We start from the raw sequence: 21,034 nt of genomic DNA, 5'->3' as shown, positions 1-21,034 counted from the left end.
AAGTTGCCTATGTAACTGGAACTAAATATTCATCCAGGGCAGGGGGTATCTGGGGGGACCAGATGGGAGGCTGGAAAAGTGAAGTTTCATCTGGTCCCATCAGTCCTGTCTTCCCAAGCCAGGGGTCCTCCATCTGCGGAAAGGGCAAAAGCACTGACACCTTGCAAAGTCTGTCCAGCACTTCATGTTAGACAGCAGGACCTTCCTGCCACTGCCTGGTTCTGAGATGTGTCATGCAAGTTACTTAAGCCTAGTTTCTGTTGTCTGCAAACCCAGAGAACTAATACCTGCCTCAAGAGTTTTTGTGAGGATGAAAGAGCCAAGTATGTAAAGCCTACGCTTATTGTCTGGCCCAGAGGAATGGTAGTACCATGACAGTGTTGAGTGATGGCAATGGTGAAGAATAGTCTGGTCTCTGGACTGCCTTGGGAAGACTCTGCATGTCCCGCGAGGAGGGTGAGAGCAGTGTGACCCTGGTGAGCCTGGCTCTGACCCAGGGCAACTTCCTGCCCATCTGTACTTCCTTTGCCGTTGTTCCTGTGGCACAGGTGGCTCAGGCAACTGCTCCAACTGCTGCCACTGGTGCCCTGACACCTGTGGTGAGCCAGGCATTGGTCTATTAAGCCAAACCCCAACTGGAAACCATCACCCCTAATAATCCTAGCAACAAGCTCCCCTCCTCCTCCTCATTCCCTTCCCCTGCCTGCCCCTATCCTTTAATTCAGTGGTCCCCAATCTTTTTGGCACCAGGGACTGGTTTCATGGAAGACAGTTTTTCCACAGACTGGGGTCAGAGAATCGTTCTGGCATGATTCAAGTACATCACATTTATTGTGCACTTGATTTCTATTGTTGCATCAGTTCCTCCTCAGATCATCAGACATTAGATTCTGGAGGCTCAGGACCCCTGCTTTAATTCACTCCCTGTCATTTTCTTCTCTCCATCTTGATCACCTTCTATCTTGACCCTTTGCTGCCCCTTCCTCTCTCTTTTCTCCCTCATCATCGCTCTCACTTTTCTTGCCCTATCCTTCCCAATATGCTTGCTCTTCCATCCCCCTTCCATGCTAGTTTGGCCGGCATGGTGTGTAGAAGGAGTGCTGGGTTGGGGCCAGGAGGCTCAGAGAGGTGATGATGTGAGCACTTCACCCTCTTGGGATGTGATTTCCTCATCTGTAGAAAATAAGGGGTTGGACCAGAATGATCTCCAAGTGTTCATTCTACTGTAAACTCCCATTCTGTTACCTTTTGTTCTGTTCACCTTTATGCCTGACTTTCCTGTTTCAGCCAGCTAATCTCTCCACCTGCCTCTTTCATCCACATCCCCACCACTTTGGTCCAAGCCACCATCACCTCCTCCCAAGGTCTACCGAGGTAGCCTCCTGATAGTAGAGTCTCCCTGCTTCTGTTCTTATCCCTGACCAATACATTACTCAGACAAAAGCCAAAGCAACCTTTAAAAATGTGGATGCATTTGTTCACTCCTCAACTTAAATTCCTCTGAAGTCCTTTACCACCATTGTCTATTTCATTACCCTCCGTATTCTCTTCAGAGCAATTAATACTGCTGAAATGATCTTTACTCATCAGTTCTTCCCCGCTGGGATGCAGGCTCCAAAAGAGAGGGAACTTGTCAGTGTGTTCACTCTGTATCCTCATTGCAAGTAGTGTTCTTTCAGTAAATGCAGAATAAAGAACCTCCTTCTGCCATCAGACCCATCTTCCCTCTTCCTGAGATTATCTCCTAACTATACTTTTTTTTTTTTATGTAGAAATATCTCTGCCAGCCAGAAATTCTACCTAACCAGCTCCACATTTTTCATCCCTTGGCAAAAAAAAAAAAAAGGGGAGAGGGACGGCAGCAAAAATGCATCATTTAATATGGGCATTTTGTCATAGACACCTCCGATGTGGGACTTGGAATCACAGAACCCAACGATAAGTAGACTATAAAAGACTTACGTTGCATAGAGGCAAGTATGCTGAGAATCACAATATTACGGACAATTCACCAACAGGATTGAAAGGAAAAATAGGAGTCCATCAACTCTTTTCTAGCAGTCCAGGAAAAGTTCAGTGTTATTCAGGACTAAGGGAGTGGTCGCTGCGGACAGAAAGGATGTCCTGGGTTTGAGAGCCTGATGTGGAAAAAGGGTGAAAGTAGCACCCAAGCAAACTTGTTTCGTTTTTGTTTACTGTGGCTGTCAGAAACGGAGACTTGCTTGCATTAATAATAATCCTTGGTTTGTGGCGTGGCATCCTCATAGATCCGTGGGACCAGGCTCCTCTCTTGCTATATTGATTTATTCTCATTCACCTCCATTTTCCACTTCCATACTGCTCTCCCCAGTCAATCTAATTGAATGCATTTGAAGTGTGTTGTTTTCTTTGGATGCAAAATGAATGTAATTATATTTTGTGCCTGTGTGCTTTAGATTTATATAAATGATACTGCATTTTAACTTATTCTATTTCTTCTTTCACAATCATTGTGATTTTTGGTCTCTCCATGTCACCGTATCTACATCTAATTCTTTGCCTTTAACAGCCATGTGGTCTCATCCATTACATGGTATCTGCCTGCTTTCTCAACTGTGGCTGGCCAGATTGCTTCCAGCTTCTTGCCACCACAGATAAAATTACAGTTAACATCCTCCTATGTAGCCCTCTAAGGATCTATGTGAAAATTTATTTTATATACACTTGGAACAGCATTGTTGGTCATAAAATTATACATAATTAGTTTGACAAAGTAGTGCCAAATTGCACCCTCAAAATGGTTCCCCAGTCAGCAACACCAGAACACCTAAGGATTTCTCAGTTCCACATCCTTGTTGCTATTCAGTAACTCAGTCATATCTGACTCTCTGGGACCCTATGGCTTCCCTGTCCTTCAGTATCTCCCGGAGCTTGCTCAAACTCATGTTCATTGAGTCAATGATGCCATCGAACCATCTCATCCTCTGTCACCCCCCTTCTCCCTCTGCCCTCAATTTTTCCCAGGGTCTTTTCCATTTTGTCATCTTTTCACATCAGGTGGCCAAAGTATTGGAGCTTCAGCTTCAGTGTGGAGAAGGTAATGGCACCCCACTCCAGTACTTGCCTGGCAAATCCCATGGATGGAGGAGCCTGTAGGCTGCAGTCCATGGGGTCGCTGAGTTGGACACGACTGAGCGATTTCACTTTCACTTTTCACTTTCATGCATTGGAGAAGGAAACAGCAACCCACTCCAGTGTTCTTGCCTGGAGAATCCCAGGGACAGGGGAGCCTGGTGGGCTGCCATCTATGGGGTCACACAGAGTCAGTCACAACTGAAGCGACTTAGCAGCAGCAGCAGCAGCAGCTTCAGAATCTGTCCTTTCAATGAATATTCAGAGTTGATTTCCTTTAGGATTGACTGGTTTGAACTCCTTGCAGCCCAGAGGACTCTCAGGAGTCTTCTCCAGCACCACAATTCAAAAGCATCAATTCTTTGGGGCTCAGCATTCTTTATGGCCCAGCTCTCACATCCATACATGACTACTGGATAAACCATAGCTTTGACTGTACGGACCTTTGTCAGAAAGTGATATCTCTGCTTTTTAATACACTCTCTAGGTTTGTCATAGGTTTTCTTCCAAGGACCAAGCATCTTTTAATTTCATCCTTGCCAGATCCTAATATTGTCCCGCTGTCTAAACTTTCCCAGTTAAGTGATATATTGTTATTATGTCAGCTTGCACTTATGTATTTACAGGTGATTTTGAGCACTTCCTGAATGTTTGTGAATCCCTGGTGAACTCTTCTACAGATTGTCTGTTATATTCATTGTTCACTCTTCTGCTGGGTTTCTTTTGCTTTTTGGTGAATAAGAGTTTCTTACATAATATAAATAAAGATCACTTGTCAGTTTTAGATGTGACCAGTATCTTTCCCAATTTTGTCATCTGCCTATCAACTTTGCCTTTCATTGAAAAGAAATTCTTACTTTTGAAGTAATCATAATATTTTTACTTTATTCTTTTAATGTTTTGTTCAATCAATTTTTTCCCACTCTAGGAAACAAAGATATTCTTCTATATTTTCTTCTGTTACATGTATCATTTTGTCTTTTACATTTAAACACATCTGGAGTCCACATCTAAATATGCTGTTAGAAAGGGATCCAGCTTTATTTTTCTCCAGAGATAATGAGAGCTTTGGAAAATGTGCCTGAAAGAAGTAGAAGATGCAGGGTAGGAGAGATGGAAGAGAGGAAGGAAATAAGGGACCCATAGAGAAAGGACAGAGAAGCAGAATCCAAAGATTCTTTCTAACCTGCCCTGGGAGGCATCCCTTTATCTGTTGTGTGTAATGGAATACTGAAAAGGCCAGCATTAAATGCTCTTGTCATACAAATAAAGCCACATTTAGGAGGAATTCCCCAGCAACACTGACATTCCGGTACATAGTTTTAAAAATATATCCTGTACACAACAGAAGGACTTTCCCAACTGGGAGGGAGGGTTGGGTGGGTGGGAGGAGAGGAAGGGAGAGGAAGCTGCAAGAGGGAGAAAAGCCAATATATTCAGAAGCAGAGTTGAGAACTGATTGTGCCGAAGATGGATGTTTGAAGAGTCAAACAATCATTTCTTGCTCTCAGAAATGAAATTCATCTATTTAGGGAAGATAACTGGTTTCTGTCCTGTGTCTTGAATCTCGAGCATATTTTCATTTCCATTTTATATATCAACTGCCTGTGGTTAATTCAAGTACCTATCAAACAAAGAGATTGGTTAGTTTGTGGAAAACCATCTAACCAAATTACAGGCAAATGGTTGATATTTTGAGTTGTTAAGAAACTTAATGCATACTTTTAAATTTTCTTTTAGGTAGGTGAACCCAGGGATCAGGCTTTTATTCTTCTACAGCTTTACCACTACTGGGGCTTTTCTACATAACCTGCTGGAAGGCTGTGAAATTGTTCTAAGACCATAGTTTAAGGGGAAGAAAAAAAATTTTTAATGGGAGAAGGAAAACCAGGCAGAAAAAAATGTCCATTTTCAAATCTATAAAAATGGCTCTAAGAGCTGGCATTTTGTTGTCCAGAAAAAAAGAAAAAAATGATTACTCTGTGGGAGGAAAGAGCAGAAAGGAAGTAAAGGTCACAGGGAGCTTTTTTTTTTTTTCCCCTTGTTTGTTGTTCTTTTTGTTTTTGGCCTGAATATTTTTTTTTTTACTCAAGAGAAAATTCAAATCCCAGTCTTTAATATGTCTGCTTGGCTGTCTCTTACCACCTTCGCAAAAGAAAAACTATTTGTATAGAAGGTATCCTCAAGCTTCTTCTCAAAACTCACAATTATATGAAATATTCCCAACTTTGAAAAACATCAACAAGTCATAATAAAGGATCATAACTTGTGAATAAAAGCCACACATGTAGACACACGTCTGATCAAATACATTGCTTCTAACCCCAGTATGAAATGCTTTTAAAACTGTGGCATTAGATAGTCTGGGTTCAAATCTTATCTCTGATCCTCATAAAATATGAGGCCTCCTATGATTTACTCAGTCTTTCTGAGCCTTGGTTTTTTTCACCCATAAAACTGAGGTAGTTACAGTACCTGGTGGTGGTGGTGTAGTCGCTAAATTGTGTCCAACTCTTGTGACCTCCCCACCACCCTCGAACTGTAGCTCACCAGGCTCCTCTGTCCATGGGATTTCCCAGGCAAGAAAACTGGAGTGGGTTGCCTTTTCTTTCTCCACAGCATCTTCCCGAACCTGGGATCGAACTCATGTCTCCTGCATTGCAGGCAGATTCTTTATATTTGAGTCATCAGGGAAGCCCAATAGTACCTACTCTATGCCTATTAAATATCTAAAATTAAAAATGCTGACAATGTCAAGGGCTGATGAGGATGTGAAGCAACTAAAACTCCCATATGTGGCTGATAGGTGTGCAAAATGGTGCATACACTCTGGGAAATACTTTAGTTGTGAAATATCCACATAATAGAATACTACTTAGCAATAAGAAGGGATGAACTATTGATACATGCAACTATTTGGATGAATCTCAAAACATAAGCTTCAATATGAAAACAATAAATGTTAATATTTTATTGTACTATGATCATGTGCAAGGCACACTCATAAGCATTTGACAGGTGTTATCTTTTAAATCCTCACATTAACTTTGTACAAAAGCTACTATTGCTGCACCCATCCTATAGTGGAGGACTCAGACCCAAAGGTTAAGTAACTTGCCAGTGGTCTGAGAAGTGGTTAAGTGCAGATCAAGGGCCCCTACAAAGAGAGCCTGACAACTATATATCTGTTTCCCAAACTCTGTGCTAAGCTATCTCCCTGGGAATGCATGGAAAAGGATCAGGATATCACAGTAATCCAAGTCTATGCCCCAACCAGTAATGCTGAAGAAGATGAAGTTGAATGATTCTATGAAGACCTATGAGACCTTCTAGAAATAACACCCAAAAAAGTTGTCCTTTTCATTATAGGGGACTGGAATGCAAAAGTAGGAAGTCAAGAAATGCCTGGAGTAACAGGCATATTTGGCCTTGGAGTACAGAATGAAGCAGGGCAAAGGCTAATAGAGTTTTGCCAAGAGAACACAATGGTCATAGCAAACACCCTCTTCCAACAACACAAGAGAAGACTCTACACATGGACATCACAGGATGGTCAATACCAAAATCAGATTGATTATATTCTTTGCAGCCAAACATGGAGAAGTTCTATACAGTCAGCAAAAACAAGACCAGGAGCTGACTGTGGCTCAGATCATGAACTCCTTATTGCCAAATTCAGACTTAAATTGAAGAAAGTAGGGAAAACCACTAGACCATTCAGGTATGACCTAAATCAAATCCCTTACGATTATAGAGTGGAAGTGACAAACAGATTCAAGGTATTAGATCAGATAGACAGTGCCTGAAGAACTATGGACGGAAGTTCATGATATTGTACAGAAGGCAGGGATCAAGACCATCCCCAAAGAAAAGAAATGCAAAAAGGCCAAATGGTTGTCTGCGTAGGCCTTACAAATAGCTGTGAATAGAAGTGAAAGGCAAAGGAGAAAAGGAAAGATATACCCATTTGAATGCAGAGTTCCAAAGAATAGCAAGGAGAGATAAGAAAGCCTTCCTCAGTGATCAATGCAAAGAAATAGAGGAAAACAATAGAATGGAAAAGACTAGAGATCTCTTCAAGAAAATTAGAGATGTGAAGGGAACATTTCATGCAAGATGGGCACAATAAAGAACAGAAATAGTATGGACCTAACAGAAGCAGAAGATATTAAGAAGAGGTGGCAAGGATACACAGAAGAACTATACAAAAAAAGATCTTCATGACACAGATAATCACGATGGTGTGATCACTCACCTAGAGCCAGACAGCCTGGAATGCAAAGTCAAGTGGGCCTTAGGAAGCATCACTACAAACAAAGCTAGTAGAGGTGATGGAATTCCAGTTGAGCAATTTCAAATCCTAAAAGATGATGCTGTGAAAGTGCTGCACTCAATATGCCAGCAAATTTGGAAAATTCAGCAGTGGCCACAGGACTGGAAAAGGTTAGTTATCATTCCAATCCCAAAGAAAGGCAATGCCAAAGAATGTTCAAACTACTGCACAATTGCAGTCATCTCATACGCTAGTACAGTAATGCTCAAAATTCTCCAAGCCAGGCTTCAATAGTCCGTGAACTTCCAGATGTCCAAGCTGGATTTTACAAAAGCCAGAGGAACCAGAGATCAAGTTGGCAACATCTGCTGGATCATGGAAAAAGCAAGAGAGTTCCAGAAAAACATCTATTTCTGCTTTATTGACTATGCCAAAGCCTTTGACTGTATGGACCACAACAAACTGTGGAAAATTCTTCAAGAGATGGGAATACCAGACCACCTGACCTGCCTCTTAAGACATCTGTATGCAGGTTTGGAAGCAACAGTTATATTGACATGGAACAAGAGACTGGTTCCAAATAGGAAAGGGAGTATGTCAAGGCTGTATATTGTCACCCTGCCTATTTACCTTATATGCAGAGTACATCATGAGAAATGCTGGGCTGCATAAAGCAAAGGCTGGAATCAAGATTTATGGGAGAAATATCAATAACCTCAGATATGCAGATGACACCACCCTTATGGCAGAAAACAAAGAAGAACTAAAGACCCTCTTGATGAAAGTGAAAGAGGAGAATGGAAAAGTTGGCTTAAAACTCAACTTCAGAAAACTAAGATCATGGCATCTGGTCCCATCACTTCATGGCAAATAGATGGGGGAACAGTGGAAACAGTGACAGACTTGTTTGTTTTGGCCTCCAAAATCACTGCAGATGGTGACTGCAGCCATGAAAATAAAAGACAAGTGTCTTTTATTTTTCCTTGAAAGAAAAGTTATGACCAACCTAGACAGCATATTAAAAAGCAGAGACATTACTTTGCCAACAAAGGTCCGTCTAATCAAAGCTGTGGTTTTTCCAGTAGTCATGTATGGATGTGAGAGTTGGACTCTAAAGAAAGCTGAGTGCCAAAGAATGGATGCTTTTGAACTGTAGCGTTGAAGAAGAGTCTTGAAAATCCCTTGGACTTCAAGGAGATCCAACCAGTTCATCCTAAAGATCAGTCCTGGGTGTTCATTGGAAGGACTAATGTTGAAACTGAGACTCCAATACTTTGTTCACCTGATGCGAAGAACTGACTCAATTGAAAAGACTGATTCTGGGAAAGATTGAAGGTGGGAGGAGAAGGGGACAGAGCATGAGATGGTTGGATGGCATCGCGGACTCAGTGGGCATGAATTTGAGTAAACTCCGGGAGTTGGTGATGGACAGGGAGGCCTCATGTGCTGCAGTTCATGAGGTCACATAGAGTCAGACACGCCTCAGTGACTGAACTGAACTGACTGAAAAGCATAACAATCTAAGACAGGGAATGAGAACCAAGAGAGAAAAAAGGATATGATAGAGGCTTCACAATCATGAGTTAGGGAGAAAAGGGGCAAAGTAGCTAACAAACCCTTATTTTGACTCTCTTCACCACTGGAATGTTATCTAGAGTCATGCATCATTTACAACTTTTCATATGAATCCACTCAACCAATATCACTGATCCCTGATAATCATGTTCTAAGCTCTGAATAAGCTGGGCATATGAAGCTGAATTTAAAAGTTTCCTGATTTTAAGGAGCTTTTAGTCTGTTATGTAGTTTATTATTTACTTTAAAAACACTTCATTGACACTACATTGTAGATAATACAGATTCATCCACATCTTAATCAGAAGTGCACACTGCAGGATTGTCAGCCAGCATTTAACCATTAGGACCACCTGGAAGTGCTGCTGCAAGAGTTTCAGTTCACTTTAGCTTAGTGACAGTAGCTTTTGCTAATAATTAGCATAATGGATGCTAGCTTCACAGATGGCTGTGTGGTAAAGAACCTGCCTGTCAATGCAGGAGAGGCGGGTTCAATCCCTGGGTTGAGAAGATCCCCTGGAGGAGAAAATGGCAACCCGCTCCAGTATTTTTGCCTGGAAAATCCCATGGACAGAGGAGTCTGGGAGGATACAGTCCATGGGGTCGCAAAAGAGTCGGACACAACTTAGCGACTGAGTAATAGCAATAATGGATGCTAGAAAGGCATTCATTTGTGAAATTAAGGTGTTCAAGATGTTGACTGGCTAGAAATAGTCTAGGAACACATGAGAGAGTTTGAGCATCTTCTGACCTCAGTGGTCTTTGCATTTTGATTGAATGACAGAAGTTGGTTATAAAAAATGTATGGCAGTTCTAGATAATGTTACCTTCCACCAGAAAACCAAACCTTTCTTCTGCTGAGTGGGTAGGTTGGGGTGAAGGAAAAACCTCCCCCAGGCCTGTGACTGAGCAGGCCCTCCCTCAGGTTTGCTTTCTTTTCCCAGGATGTGACCTTTCTTTCAAACGAGAGCCTGCCATGTTAACCAGGACTCCATTCCTGGCAGATCCTCAGTTCTCAGTACTAACAAAATGTCAGTACTAACAAATGTACTGACGTCTCAGTACTAACAAATTCGTAGTCTCCTGCTCCATGAAGCTTGAGAAGAAGCTTTAGAATTCTACACATTTCTTGAGTGGAAACCAGCTGTGTGGTTGGGGCCTCTCAGTTCTCCTTCCAGACTCCCATGGAAGCCAACATTTGAGGTTTCTTGTCCCTCATAGTGGTCTGTTGCTAGACCAAGCTGGATTCTCAGCTCCGGCCACACCTGGAATTGGCCAGTGCTCCCAGAAAGGCCAGCTCACCACTGGCTCCAGGGCTTTGTTAACCAGAGTTCCTCCCCTAGCAAGTCATAGTCTCCTCAGAACCATGAACTTCAGGAAAATTCTCTCCTTTTCAGAGATTTTTCAATCTATTTTCTAAGCCTCGTGCTGCTCAGCTTCAGAATTCAACAAATGTTAGTGAATTCCCTGGTAGTCTGGTGGTTAGAACTCTGCACTTTCACTGCCAAGGGCCTGTATTCAGTCCCTAGTCAGGAAGCTGCTGAGTGGCGTGACCAAAGAAAAAAAAAATATATATATATATATATATATGTGTGTGTGTGTGTGTGTGTGTGTGTGTGTAAGAACTAAGCAGATGTCTTGCACTGGACAACAGCTGTGTGTGGAGGCCGTTCACATCACCAGTTTTGGTCACCTCAGGGCTGCGTAACTGCCACGGTGTGCTGATTTCTCCCTCCCGGAAGGAGCCTTTGCTGGAGCCCAGTTAGGCTGTTTAGCCTCTTGGTCACACCCAGACCTGGCTAAATCTGCAATTTTCATTTCATCTCATTCTCATTGTTTTTGCAGGTCTCTGATGCCTTGAAATGAGGTTTATTAAAAATAAATTTTATCTAACTTTTTAATATTGCACTCAGGTGGGAGTGTTAAGTTGTCATAAACCACTCTATTCTAGGTGGAAATCCTTATCTATACCTTTTGAAATGGCAGCCAGGGTCTCTTTAGTTCATTGAATTGGAGGACTCTTTGTGCAATGCCAGCCAAGCATTAACTGTATCTTACTCAGACATGAACTATATCATCAGTTTACATCCCATGAGGCTTAGTGTAAATTATGAAGCTAAAAGGATAGAACTGGGATTCAAGTGATGAATTCAAAACTATTCAGTGCCCACTTTCTAATATACTCTCTATGTGTGAAAGATTTTAGTTTAAGACTTTTAAAAATTGAAACCTCACAGCAAGGTTGTAGATGAGAAGATCTTTAACTGTAAACTACCTCTGCATTTTTTTAAGGCTACTAGTTCTAAAAAGGACCTAATATTGTGAGTGACCAAGTTGATTTGGCTCCATTGTTCACATGGCTCATATATAGACATATATAGACTCATATATAGACTATATTTTCCAACTTATATCATGTCTTGAGGAGTAAATGCGATAAATCAACAAAGCAGATTTAAAACATTTAATGCAGATTATAAAGCATTATTTCCTGTTTCTTTTTTGTTCTGAAGATAACTTCCTGTCCAGTGAGCAGTTTAATTAACCTGGTCCTGGAGGTGCACACTGACTCCAGAACATGACTCAATGGATATGAGTCTGAACAAGCTCTGGGAGATGGGGTGCAATATGGAGACCTGGCAGGCTGCAGGCCATGGAGTCACAGAGAGTCAGACACGGCTGAGCGACTGAAAAACAGCAAAAAGGTCCACAAGTTTGTAAATATATTTATTTTTCACCTCTGGGCCCCTCAGCTGTTTTGAAAACATCAGTTCTAGGTCTTCTCAATCTTGCTCTTTCTTTACTGAGTGCTTATTTCTCACGTGTATATTTACCAAAATCCCTAATTCTAGATCATATTAACTGAACTTTTCCAGTGACTTTTCTTCTCTAACTCTGTATTCCTTTATTTATTCATTCAGAGATTTACTAAATATTACTTCATTACATCCACAGCTACAAACTTTATATAATAGTGAAGCTGAATCTGGTCTCTGGACACCAAATTAAATCTTGGGGACAAAATTTTAGGTGAAGTAGAAAAAATATCTTTATTGCTTTGCCAGGCAAAGGGGGCCACAGTGGGCTAATGCCCTCAACACTGCGTGTCCCCAGCTGGGGATTCCTATGAGGAGTCTTATAGTAGAAGTTGCTGATAAGGATCAGGGTGCATAGGACCCACATTCCTTCGATCCAGAGATGATCTGGCATCTGGTGATCAGAGGCAAACTGTGACCTCTGGAATAGAGTGCTTTAAGTCATCCATTTGGTGGGGGTTTTAGTTCTCCAGAAGAGCTCACAGATAATGTTTTGTATATCACTTGAAGGGGGAACCAGGACCCTTAGACTATACTGTTAGGTCCTATTGTTTCTTGACTGCTCCACTCTTCCCTCCGCATCCCCTCCCTTCCCTGAATTAGCCATTGTTTGAACCTGTTCTTTGGAACTCAGAGAAGGGGACACAGAAAGGCTTTGGTGCCCAGGAGCCCCCCAGGGTTCTATTTGGTATCAATAGCCACATTGTGGTTTTGTAGCAGAGGAAAACAAAGATATTTGATTCTATATACCTGAAGATAATTGGTATTTGATTGTACAGTCACCCTCTTCTGTTAAACAGAGAGTCTGATACAGTGTATACCTTTGTTCGTCATTGTCGCCAAACCTTAGCATACTGTCTCAGAGTAGGCATTTAGTAAACATGTTACTTAAATAGATTCGTCGGTGAATAATGAATTAAATTCATCCAGGGAATAAGGAAAAGGGCATGTACAATTTGTAATATGTTCTCCTGAATGGCCAGCACAGTGTCTAAATGTTGCCTTAAAAAAACCTACCTTACAGAATTAGAGATCTGTTTGGTATTTCAGGACAAAGAAAACAAGGAGTTATCAGGGGAAAAAAAAAATTTTATAAAAAAAAAATCAGCCTTTGATTTCAAAGAACAGAATAATGAGAATCCAAGGCTCATCAAAACAAGAGGCTTGCAAGCCACTCTTGAGAAGACAAACAAGTATAGGTGAAGGTTTACATTCAAACTAAGACTGATAAAGAACTGAAAAGCTAAGACTACAGAGGTATTGAAAAGCTCATTTAGAGTAAACAAGACAGGGAAGTTGAATTGACTTTCTAGATAGAAACTATAAGAAAAAATTATATTGGGGAGCCCTGAAGCAAAATAGAAGGAAGCTCATTTTGTTGCAGAAAGGAAGATCCCTTCCAGGCCCCGAGAGTAGGGTCTTGTCTAACACTTGGGACTGAGTTGTCCAAGGAGACACACAAGCCGACAAAGCAAGAAACTTTATTGGGGAGGGGCACCAGGGTGGAGAGCAGCAGAGTAAGGGAACCCGGGAGAACTGCTATGCCACGTGGCTCGCAGTCTCTGGCTTTATGGTAACTAGGTTAGTTTCTGGCTTGTCTCTGGTCAGTAATTCTGACTCAGGTTCCTTCCTGGTGGTGTGTGCATCACTCAGCAAAGGTCGCTTCTGGTGAGGATTCTGGGAGGTGGGTAGGACGTGTGGACTGGCATCTCCTCTCTTCTTTTTGACCTTTCCTGAGTTCTTCTGGTTGGTGGTGGTTTGTTAGTTCTGTGTTCTTACCAGAACCTCCTATTCTAACATAATTCATAAAAGTGGCTACTATCTTGCCTGGCCTGCCCAACCACCAGGGTGGGTTATTTCTGTCAGTGTTTCCCCTAAAAATTTTACTAATTTCTTCATATTCTGGTGCTTCACCTATAGCATACCATCTGTATATTCTGAGTGTTCTAAACTCTGTGCTGGAAGGGGTAGTTGAGAAAGAGAGTGTGTGTATGCATGTTGATATCTATGAAGATCTTTTGGAGGCCATCAATATGCTGAATAAATTATTTCTTTTGTCTGTGCATTTCTCTCTCACTTTGTTCCTTTTAAATGGGAATAAAAGGAAGAAAGACATAGTTTCTAGAACTCATTTCTCTTATCAAAGCATTTGTTTCTTAACTCATCTTCATTCAACTGCCCTGGGGAGAACTTCTGCCACATTGATATAATAAATGATCAGATATGTTGGGAACACATTTAACATATGGTACAGTATGAAACACACCTGATGCAGGAAAATTAGTAACACTGGTGAGTTGAGGATAACTCCAAATGCGTTTGTAAATAGATGCAGAGGATGAAGGCCAATGCCAAACACAAAGCATACATTTCAATTCAGTTCAGTTCAGTCGCTCAGTCTGTCCGACTCTTTGCAGCCCCATGAATTGCAGCACGCCAGGCCTCCCTGTTGATCACCAACTCCCAGAGTTCACTCAAACTCACGTCCATTGAGTCGGTGATGCCATCCAGCCATCTCATCCTCTGTCCTCCCCTTTTCCTCCTGCCCCCAATCCCTCCCAGCATCAGAGTCTTTTCCAATGATTTCATAAATGTAGTCAAATGAATGGATCAGTCAGTTAAAAAAAAAATTAGTAAGTGGAATTGTGTGTATGTGGGAAATACCAAAAGGGTCCAAGCTCTCTGCTAGGTCATCATCAACAGTTTATTGCATCAAGAAACAGAAAAATGAATCCAGACTTGCATTGAATGTCTAAATAATTGCTTGCAGATAAATGTGTTTCCAATTCCAAGAAAAGGAGCCAGAACCTTTGAGTCTTATGTATATCAGTTCAGTTCAGTCATTCAGTCATGTCAGACTCTTTGCAACCCCATGGAGTTCAGCACACCAGGCTTTCCTGCCCATCACCAGCTCTTGGAGACTACTCAAACTCATGTCCATTGCATCGGTAATGCCATCCAACCATCTCATCCTCTGTCGCCCCCTTCTCCTCTCACCTTCAATCTTTCCCAACATCAGGGTCTTTTCCAATGAGTCAGTGCTTTGCATCAGGTGGCCAAGTATTGGAGTTTCAACTTCAGCATCAGTCCTTCCAATGAATATTCAAGACTGATTTCCTTTAGAATTGACTAGTTTGATGTCCTTACAGTCCAAGGGACTCTCAAGAGTCTCCTCCAATGCTGCAGTTCAAAAGCATCAATTATTTGGCACTCAGCTTTCTTTATGGTCCAACTTGCACATCCATAAATGACTACTGGAAAAACCATAGCTTTGACTAGAAGGACGTTTGTCAGCAAAGTAATGTCTCTGCTTTTTATATTCTGTCTAGGTTGGTCATGGCTTTTCTTCCAAGGAGCAAGTGTCTTTTAATTTCATGGCTGCAGTCACCATCTGCAGTGATTTTGGAGCCCAAGAAAACAAAGTTTGTCACTGTTTCCATTGTTTCTCCACCTATTTGTCATGAAGGGATGGGACCAGATGCCATAATCTTAGTTTTTTGAATGTTGAGTTTTAAGCCAGCTTTTTCACTCTCCTCTTTCACTTTCATCAAGAGGCTTTTTAGTTCCTCTTCACTTTCTGCCATAACAGTGGTGCCATTTGCATATCTGAGGTTATTGATATTTCTCCCGGCAATCTTGATTCCAGCTTGTGCTTCTTCCAGCCCTACATTTCACATGATGTACTCTGCATTTAAGTTAAATAAACAGGGTGACAATATATAGCCTTGATGTGCTCCTTTCCCAATTTGGAACCAGTCCGTTGTTCCATGTCCGGTTCTAGCTGTTGCTTCTTGACCTGCATACAGATTTCTCAAGAGGCAGGTCAGGTGGTCTGGTATTCCCATCTCTTTAAGAATTTTCCACAGTTTGATGTGATCCACACAGTCAAAGGCTTTGGCATAGTCAATAAAGCAGAAGTAGATGTTTTTCTGGAACTCTCTTGCTTTTTCTTTGATCCAACAAATGTTGGTAATTTGATCTCTGGGTCTTCTGCCTTTTCTAAATCCAACTTGAACATCTGTAAGTTCTCAGTTCATGTACTGTTGAAGCCTCACTTGGAGAATTTTGAGCAATACTTTGCTAGTGTGAGATGAATGCTATTGTGTGGTAGTTTGAGCATTCTTTGCCATTGCCTTTCTTTGGGATTGGAATGAAAACTGGCCTTTTCTAGTCCTGTGGCCACTGCTGTGTTTTCCAAATTTGCTGGTGTACTGAGTGCAGCACTTTCACAGCATCATCTTTTAGGATTTGAAATTGCTCAACTGGAATTCCATCACCTCCACTAGCTTTGTTCATAGTGATACTTCCTAAGGTCCACTTGACTTCGCACTCCAGGATGTATATAGACCTTGAATAAAAAACAAAAACACTGTTCCATCCAATTGGAACATTGTGAGAAATGAATGATGTGTGATCTAAGTTTGGGCTATGGCTTCATCTCTACTAACTCTTTAACTGACTAGGGTGTTATTTCACTCTTTTGAACCTGTTTCTCTATCTGTGGAATGAGATCATTACACTTACTCTTGCTAAAAGGGAACCCTGACTGTTCTATTTGGGCTTATCATCTTCTAGCCTGATTTTAAGTCATATAAGGCTGTCTACCCCAAGAAAATAAAGAGATAATAGACATGACTGTATGGATCCATCAAGAGCATGGCACTTGCTTATTTTAAATAGAACATAAAGGCTTCCTTGGTGACTCAGATGGTAAAGAATCCGCCTGCAATGCAGGAGACCAAGGTTCGATCCATAGGTCACAAAGATTCCTTGAAGAAGAGAATGGCAACCCACTCCAGTATTCTTGCCTGGAGAATTCCATGGACAGAGGAGTCTGGCGGGCTATAGTCCATGGGGTCACAAAGAGTCAGACACCACTGAGTGACTAACACTTTCACTTTCACATATGTATGTATAAATATATACATTTTATAAATATATTTTACAAATATATATAAACATATTTTTCTATATATTTATAAATATATATTTTAGTTGAGGTATAGCTGCTTTACAATGTTGTGTTATTTTCTGCTGTATATCCTCATATATTTTTATTGTAGTTGGTTAATTCTCACTATTCTTTTAAATCACCTCCCCATTTTAGTCAATGATGTTTAAAGGAAAAGTTTCATATTATTATTTTAATTATATAAAATTTCTGTAAAAAGAAGTGTTAAAAATTTGACTAGACAGTGTCTGACTAAGGTTTTGAGCTTGTGACCTGCTCTTTTTAGTTAAGGATGGAAATTATGAAGTGTAAAAGATGTGTTAAAGATTTAACAACTCCAAACTTAGATTTTCTACTTGATGAGATCAGTGTTGGAAAAGAATTTAAAAAGGAATCACTTACTCACTCTATGGGTCAGGGAGATTTAATGCTTTATCTAAGGACTGTCAGTAACTAGGAAAAATATGTTACAAGTAGGGTGTTCAGTGCAACCCCATTTCTCTAGTTATAGGGACTGTTGACTCACTGGGGCCCAAGGAAAGTACACGTGTTATGGCCAACATACAGAGTGAGAAGACACACCTTCTTGGTGAATAAACTGACAAATAGTAGATGTTTAATAAATGCTGGTCCCTTGGAAGCCCTCCCACCTTCCCTTGCATCCTTCTATTTCATGTCTCACCTTAATAAAAGCTGTAACAAGTTCTTCCTGCGAGCTCTGTATATGCCAAGAAGTTCCAGGTTTCATTTCAAAACACATTTATATATTTTTTAACTTGAAGAAGCTTTTATAATATATGTATAAATATATATACTTTTGAGAAAAATGTTATCATTGAGAATCAGAGAGGTAAAACAACTTGTCCTAAATCACCCAGGGCACAAATATCTTATAGTTTGGGGTTCCATTCTTCGAGGTATAATTAGGAATAAGGACATTAGTCAGCTAGTTAAGTCAAATAGACAAAACAAACCACAATTAGTCCAATTATCTGAATTTTGGCTTGACATTATGAAGTCTGGCTCAGAAATTATACTCTTCTTTTTTCTAGGAACTGTTTTGTTTTGATTTTGGCTTGGGTTAGCTGGCTTATTGCCTTGGTTCTCTCCGCAGTGACTACTATAATATTCTTCACAGAAGCATTTCATAAATGTAGATTGAGGGAAGAAGGGAGAGAAAGGGAAGAGGAGAATATAAGCAAACCCACTTGAAATACACATCTGAGAGTTAAGGTCCAAGCCAAATGACTACAGATAAGTCTCACCACTTTCCATCACTTTCACCACTTTCCAAAGCTCCTTGAATTTTTTTATCCTCTAGCCCCAAAATGGAGCTCATGGCACTGGCCTCTGGGAATGTGTCCCATTGGTCATTCCCAGATATAGTTGTACACATAAACACATTGCTGAACATGGGGTTTTGCTCTTCCTAGAGACCTAAGAGAAACTTTGCCCTCCTGGCAAGCTGCAGCTCTGCAAGACTCTTCAGAACCATGGTCACACCTGCCATGGCTTTAGGATCCAGGTAAATAAGGAATCTTCAGTCCTGTGTAAATTCCCCATACCTTGTATTTGCGCTTGTAGAAATCCAGCAACACCATTTCCAGCTTCCATGTTGTATTAATAATATTCTTTCAGTCCCCAAACAATTCAGTCACTTTGGACAGATTTAAGATACCTTTACTCAGTCACTCAAATTCACACAGCCTCCATGAAACTAAACAAAACAAGACAGATTTCCAAAAAGCAAAAGCAAATTTCACCTCAAGTATCTGATTTGACCATTTGGAGGGTATTAATTAAGTAGAAGAATGTCTCGATTGCCTATATGTGTAAGAATACCCACACTGTAAGTATAAATCATGGAGATTTTTCTCCTTTATCTGATTTTTTTAAATCCTGAATTTCTGTAATACTTGCAAATAAGAATGTTTGGCCCTTAACACTTTTCCATTTAGTTTAAAAATCTCAGGCATAGCTTAATAAATATTAAGTCTATGTGGTTTTCATAAGTTTATGGGCAAGCGATCACAATAGAACTTTCTATTTATGAAAAATCTCTTGAAATTGCCCTTTGAATCACCAGTCAGAGTTTATGGGATTGATGACAGTTTGTTTTTAATCTACAAACTGAAGCACTGAACCAAAAAAAGTCATGGGTTTACTGAATTTAGGTTTTCTCAGGCTTAGTTGTCAATGTCAAATCACATCCACCAGTTTTCCAAGGACCTTAGTACTGCTGCCTGCTGCTTAATTATATGTGGAACCCCTGAAGGGCTTCCCTAGTGGCTCAGTGGTAAAGAATCCACCTGCCAATGCAGGAGACATTGGTTTGATCCCTGGGTAGGGAAGCTCCCTTGGAGAAGGAAATGGCCACCCACTCCAGTATTCTTGCCTGGAGAATCCTATGGACAGAGGAGCCTGGCAGGCTACAGTCCATGCGGTCACAAAAGACTTGGACATGACTTAGCCAGTCAACAAAAACAAGCCCTGAAACCCCTGGGAAATCTGATTATAAGAAATAGCATCTCTCAAGCTATCCCCACTAGGAGGACTGAAAACTAAAAGTGAAATTCATAACACTTTGGATCTTAGAGACATAGACTAAAGCAACTTTGAGTGAATATACATTTAAAGACTATAGTTTATTGTATGAATCTATTGGAATTTTGTACATATAACTGGAATTGCATACAGAACTACTCATTTATACTTGAATCAATCCATTTGTCTCCATCTCCAGGGCTCCCACTCTGGTCCAAGCTCTCCTCTGGAGGACAGCTGTGGTCTCCCAATGGGTTTCTTACACCACTCTGCCCCCCTGCATTCAACAGTCTACACAGCAGCCAAACTGATCTTTGAACACTCAAATCTAATATGTCACTTTTCTAGCTTAATAAACAAACATTCTCAAAACTTGTAGAAGTAAGGCCAAAGACCTCAGCATTAGCCTTCCCTGCCTCTGGGGTTTCATTACATAGCACTCTTTTCTAATTTCTGTGCATCAGCCTCCAACTTCTGTGCAACTCTTACTTGTGCTCTCGGGAATGTTTCCCCCTCTTCTCTGACACAGAAAGCAGTAGCGTAGTGATTAAGGATACTGGTTCTAGGAAATAATAGGTAAGGTTATATTGAGAAGTCAATGAGTTATTACATGAAAAGTCTTAGAACAAAGCTCGGCACATCGTAAACTCTCGGTAAGCGATAGCTCTTACTTTTTGGTTGTTCCCCCAACTCTCAGCTCACAGAGCACTTCCCCAGTGGGGTCTTGTCAATTCCCTCAGACATGCTAGAACCACCCATTATTCACAACTTTCTGCCTTTCTTTATAGCACTCGCCTCAATTTGTAGTTATATGTGTATGTGATTATTTGGTTAATTTGTGTCTGTAGTCTCCTGCTAGACTGCAAGCTTGACAAGGGCAGGAACTATGTCTATTTTGTTTATTACCTTTTCCAAACACCTAATTCAGTGCCTAGAGGCTATGGGTGGTCAATATATATTTATCAAGGAATGTTGAAGGAGTTAAAGGGTATGTGGATGGTTAAATTTATGTAGTGAAGTATGAAACCAATTAAGATAGAACATCAGAAAGATTATTAGAGATCTAAATACAAGACAGGTCCTATGGAAATAGAGATGAATGTTGGGTGAATTATTTAAAAGAAGGAGAGTTATCTGAGATTTGTTTGATAAATATTTCATTCCTGCAGAAGATAACACTCAGGCTGAACCTCAAAGGGTGGGTAGAGTTGCAAGAAGAGGACAATTCTAGGGAAGCCTCAGGCAATAACTCTAAAGAACACAGACCTAGGTTGAATTCCAGCCCCACCACTTCCTAGTGATGACAGGGAGCTACTTTTCGTCCATCAATTCCATTTTTGTTCTGTAAAATGCAGTAATAATGTCTTGGATGTTTTGAGGCTTATGTGATTTTTAAATGTTAAATGTTCTGCTTGGTGCCTGTTCATGGCCCTGCAGAAAATCTGCTTCTGCTCCTGCAAGATCGGACACAGAGTGGTCATATCTTATAGGTACACGTGGCCCCATCTACCTAGTATTTAACTTCCAGTTCCCTGCATTCACCCCCTGACATAAACCCCAGGTCCTTACGGTGTCAGCTGATATTTTCACTGTTGACAAAACTGACTTCCTAATTACTTAAGTCATTTGAATTACTGTAAGTTGATTTCTTTAAAATATGTATACTTCTACAGACACCACTAATTGTCTCTTTGTAAAACAAAATTCTAAAACAATCTCATTGTTCTCACCCTAGGCCCTGCCAAAAAGAATGGGGAACATGTC

Source organism: Bos indicus, chromosome 7 (genome assembly GCF_029378745.1).
Source record: "Bos indicus isolate NIAB-ARS_2022 breed Sahiwal x Tharparkar chromosome 7, NIAB-ARS_B.indTharparkar_mat_pri_1.0, whole genome shotgun sequence".
In the NCBI taxonomy this organism is placed as follows: Eukaryota; Metazoa; Chordata; class Mammalia; order Artiodactyla; family Bovidae; genus Bos; species Bos indicus.
The sequence above is the reverse complement of the archived record's forward strand: the minus strand, read 5'-3'. Positions refer to the sequence as shown.